General features: G+C 42.4%; 1 long non-coding RNA gene across 1 annotated transcript; it reads left to right on the top strand.

The window, feature by feature from the left end:
• The first annotated feature begins 3,783 nt into the window (after window positions 1-3,783).
• LOC126597278 (uncharacterized) lies at window positions 3,784-4,458 on the top strand. The gene is made up of 2 exons (XR_007614204.1): window positions 3,784-3,878; window positions 4,054-4,458. It is a non-coding gene; the product is annotated as an uncharacterized LOC126597278 (long non-coding RNA).
• Window positions 4,459-5,274: the final 816 nt, after the last annotated feature.

Genomic DNA, 5,274 nt, shown 5'->3' with positions numbered 1-5,274 from the left:
TTTCGGGATTGGTCAAGTATGGTACAAACAGTGCTCCCCTAAGTTCCCGAGTGAGGGAAACTCCTCGGTTGGGGACTTGCAAGATCCAATCCCTTGAGTAATCACGAAACTTCTAAGTACCGAAGTGTGGTCTGATCTTCATCTGCCCTTCTCTGGAAGTACCTTTCCTCCATCTGGGAATGGTGTATTTAGCTGATGAAGATGCACAAGGTAATGTATCAATTTCACTTGAAGCTTAGTTGTAGTTTCGGGCTTAGTCAAGTGTGATACAAACCCTATAGTAGGAGTCCCCCAAGTCGCCGAGCTAGGAGATCTGCCGAAAGAGGTGACAGACAAGGTAAGCAGTCAAACTTCCAAGTAAGCAACCCAGGATCAGAGGTTTGACTTCGGCTTCCGGTTGATTGTTCTCCTTCTCCTTGTCTCTCATTCAACTGCCAGGATAAGGAGAAGCAAATGGATAAGAGATGATATGAGATACTTTTGCTTTTGAAGAAGTAACTTTCCACAGGCTTATTCTTGAACTGTACTGGAGGGTTTTCTGGTGCCCTTCAGAGTATAAGGCCGACTCAAAAATTTGAGGGTCAAAACAAGTCCATCAAATCTAGAGTACGTTCGACCTTGATGATATGGGATACTTTTGTTGTTGACGGAATAATGAATGTGGTATGGAAAGGTGTCGTGCTGTAGTGATCTGTTTCAGATCACCGTTGAACCTTCTGCTTCAATCTTTTGCATGGCAGAAGTGGTGTGCAACCTTTGCATTTAAATGGTCCTTCAGAACATTCCTTCATAGTGACTCATCCACGCTTGGCAGCTTCAGTGTAAAGAGCCAATATCTGATCAACTGTCATGAGGTATTTGCCGGTGGAATTCGTGACCTTGACAGCAGTTGAGGATGAGTACTCGAGAGCAATGCTAAGTAAGCAACCAGGCAAAGGCTCCAGGCAGTCAGTTCCAAATTGGAGGTTTGATTTCAGGTTCCGACTGACTGCTCTCTTTCTCCTTGTCCTGCAGGTGTGGACAAGGACAAAGACAAAGACAGGGAGAAAGCATGATATGGGATACTCTTGCTTTCGACCCTGATGATATGAGATACTTTTGTTCTTGGTGTGGCTTATTTGCTGAGGTATTATCGGGGGGAAATAAAGCTGAGTATTTCGAGAGGTTATGTTGAGGGTGCCTTTTCGAATGCGAGAAAGGGTTGAGCATTTTTGCAGGTTTGCCTGTCCGTTGAGGAGGGAGGTCAATGTATATAGGGATTTCCCAATAACAAGTAGTAATGTTATTCCTTTACCCTTCTTGGTCACAGCAATGTAGTGGGAGCTGCCAGCTTCACGTGTTTTAATTTTGTCAGAGCACTTTGAAAAAGTGGTATGTGGTATCTGGAAAGCTGATATTACGTGTGAAGATTACAGACAAGCTTTATCTAAGGAAATCTGGCTCTCGAAGTTCTGAGAGTTGTGCCTCTTCGGTTTTCGAACAAGCAATCCCGTCGAGGATCTGACTCTCGAGATTCGGAAAGCGGTGCTACTCCGGTTTTTGAGAAAGTAATTATGTTGGGAGTCTTTTCTCGAATGTGAGTAAAGGTTGGACGTTCTTGCCAACCTGCCTTGCCGCAAAACACGGAGGTCGACACACATAGGGACTTTCCAGTTGTCAAGCAGTGGTGCTGTTCCTTTACCCTTATGGGTAATAGTAGGGTAGCTGGAACTTCGAAATTCTCGTGCCTAAACTTTGTCAGAGATCTTTGACAAAGTTATATGTGGTACCCGAGGAGTTGATGGTGCATATGGAGAGCGGTGATTGAACAGTAAGATTCACGTGCTTTCTACTTCACCAGAAATCTTCGACAGATTGCCCGTAATTTCCGCAAAGCTGAGTGTGCATGTGACAGGTGCTGACGAGGCTGAAAAAGCAGGTGCTTCTTCGATTTCTGAGATCGGCCCTCGTGGTCTCTGAGCAGCCCAGCTTTTGAGAAAGCAAACGCCTCTTCGATTTCTGAAGCTCCGTCGAGTGCAGATTTTTATAGAGGCTGGCATTAAGTTCCACAGCACACTTGAATCTCTACCAGTAGAAGCTCATTTCTTGCACTTCTAAGATCTTGATTTGTCTGACCTCTTCCTTCTTCAACACATTTGAAAATGTCTGGACCCTCCGACCGTCGTTTTGACTTGAACCTTGGAGAAGAGACAGCCACGCCTTCTCCAGACAACATATGGCGCCCATCCTTCATATCCCCTACTGGTCCTCTTACCGTTGGGGATTCTGTGATGAAGAATGATATGACCGCTGCAGTGGTGGCCAGGAACCTTCTCACTCCCAAAGATAACAGACTACTTTCCAAACGGTCTGATGAGTTGGCTGTTAAGGACTCTCTGGCTCTTAGTGTTCAGTGTGCAGGTTCTGTGTCTAATATGGCCCAACGCCTATTTGCTAGAACCCGCCAAGTTGAATCATTGGCTGCTGAAGTGATGAGTCTCAAACAGGAGATTAGAGGGCTCAAGCATGAGAATAAGCAGTTGCACCGGCTCGCCCATGACTATGCTACAAACATGAAGAGGAAGCTTGACCAGATGAAGGAATCTGATGGTAAGGTTTTACTTGATCATCAGCGGTTTGTGGGTTTGTTCCAAAGGCATTTATTGCCTTCGTCCTCTAGGGTTGTACCTGGTAATGAAGCTTCAAATGATGAACCTCCAATGCCTCCTCCTTCTGGGGTTTTGTCAAGTACTGAGGCTCCGGATAACCACCCTCCGGTGCTTTCTCTTTCTGGGGCTCTACCGACTGCTGAGACTTCCCCTAAGCAACCTTTGTGAAGGCTCCCTTTTGTTTGTTTATTTTGACTCATGTATATGTACATATTTGTGGCTTATCGAAAATATTAATAAATAAGCTTTGCTTCATTTCAACATATTGTGTTAAATACACCAAAGCCTTCTTCATAAAGTTCTTTGAATTTTTGCTTTTGTTGAAACCTGTATTGTTGAAGCTTTGTGAGTGAAGCATGTAGTTTGAGGTAGTGTTCCCTTAATTTCCCGAGTGAGGAAAACTTCTCGGTTGGAGACTTGAAAAATCCAAGTCACTGAGTGGTTGTGAGACTGCCGAGTATCAAGGTGCAGTAGCATATGGTGGGAGTCCCCCAAGTCTTCAGGCGAAGAGAGTTGCCGAATGAGGTGTCTCGCGTGTTACTAATTTGTCAAAGTAACGAATCCTTGTTTCGATGTCACACATTCGTATATGCTTTATCTAAAAATATTTCCAACTTTTGTGTGTTTGATGCTGCATGCTATTGACTAGACAAGATCAAGTGCAATTAGTAGCTTTTCTCTCTTTTTCATCTTTTCTTTGGTGGAATTGCTTTTCGTTTCCACTAATCAGCCTGAGTGGATGCAAGATAACACCTTTCTCTATAGCTCAGATTGCAAAGTCGTCTTCATGAAAGTTTTTCCTTATCTTGTGAACTACAACATATCCAAATTTGAGATCCATCGGAGTAGTACAACTTCAGAAATTCAAGTATGATGAGTAACTGTTCATCAATGTTCTGTTAATCCGTCAGACTTGTTGTGAGCTTCGAAACTCCATTTTCTCTTGTTCAGATCAACATACTTTCTTCATCGAAGTTGTTCCTTAACTTGTGAACTACAACATATCCAAATTTGAGGTCCCTCGGAGCAGTATAACTCCAAAAATCCCGGTATGATGAGTGACTGTTTATCATTTGTCTGTCAACCCGTCAGATTTGTTGTGAGCTTTGAAACTCTATGTTCTTTTGCTCAGATCAGAATGCTTTCTTCATTGAAGTTGTTCCTCAGCTTGGGAACTACAACATATCCAAATTTGAGATCCCTCGGAGCAGTATAACTCCAGAAATCCAGGTATGATGAATGACTGGTTATTATTTTTCTGTCAACCCGTCAGATTTGTTGTGAGCTTCGAAACTCCATTTTCTCTTGTTCAGATCGGTATGCTTTCTTCATTGAAGTTGTTCCTCATCGACTCTTTCATAACATATCAAAAATTCAGGATGAACTAACGGTTAAATATTTCCAGATCTTCGAAACATCACAACAGCTTCGAAATCTGCAAGAAGCCGACTATCATGTTTGGAGCTTCAACACTGTAATTTCCGTCGCTCAAACAGAAATGGTTCCTTCTTGAAAGTTGTTCATATGCTCAAGAACTATAGGGTGTCTAAAATTCAGCTCCATTGGAGAAGATCAGAGGTTGCAGAAATTTGATAGATGAAAGGAGGCGGAAGAGGGAGAGAGAGAAAAAGTCTCTTGGGTTGGATTTCTATTTTGGGGCAGATTCCAATTTTTGTAGCACCTTCATTATTGATGAATTGCTTGTACTTTTGTCCATTATGAAACTTGGGACTTTGGCTTGTTGTTGGATCTATTATAATATGTTTGGGAACATATATAAGTGAATAAATAAGAAGGAAAATTTTGGGCCCTTGTGGGTGTAAAACAAAAAATGTTTATGTTTGCCCAAGTGTTTTTGTACAAGTTCAAGGGCATCTTGGGTTTTGTGAACAAAATTTGTTTATTTGGAGCAAGGTTTTGTGTTGAAGCTTTGTAGGTGAAGCTTTGGTGTTGAAGCTTTCTAGGTGAAGCTTTGATGGTGAAGCTTTGTAGATGAAGCTTTGTAGATGAAGCTTTCTAGGTGAAGCTTTGATGGTGAAGCTTTGTAGATGAAGCTTTCTAGGTGAAGCTTTGATGGTGAAGCTTTGTAGATGAAGCTTTCTAGGCGAAGCTTTTTTAGGTGAAGCTTTGTAGGTGAAGCTTTTTTAAGTGAAGCTTTTCGGGTGAAGTTTTTTTTTTGGGTGAAGCTTTGTGGGTGAAGCTTTTTAGGTGAAGCTTTGTGGGTGAAGCTTTGGAGGTGAAGCTTTTCGGGTGAAGCTTTTTGGGTGAAGCTTTTTAGGTGAAACTTTGTGGGTGAAGCTTTGGAGGTGAAGCTTTTCGGGTGAAGCTTTTTGGATGAAGCTGTTTTTTTTTTTTTTTTTTTTTTTTTGGCGCTTGACACGGTCTTCATTTGCTTGTTTTGTAGTGACTGTGGAAGACGGATTGCTTTCTGATTGAGAAGGGTTCCGGCATCGCTTGCTATGAATGTAAAAGAGTGAGGGCTGAGTTGGCTAAATTACCTCTTTATTGAATTCATTGCCAAATGGCCTTCATTACATAGGATGCCGAACGGCTATAGCTCAACACTTGTACATCGTGAGTCTATTTGTAGTAGTACTTCAAGTGATCAGCGTTCCATGGATGGCCA

Source organism: Malus sylvestris, chromosome 13, assembly GCF_916048215.2.
Source record: "Malus sylvestris chromosome 13, drMalSylv7.2, whole genome shotgun sequence".
Lineage (NCBI taxonomy): Eukaryota > Viridiplantae > Streptophyta > Magnoliopsida > Rosales > Rosaceae > Malus > Malus sylvestris.
The sequence above is the reverse complement of the archived record's forward strand: the minus strand, read 5'-3'. Positions and strand labels throughout refer to the sequence as shown.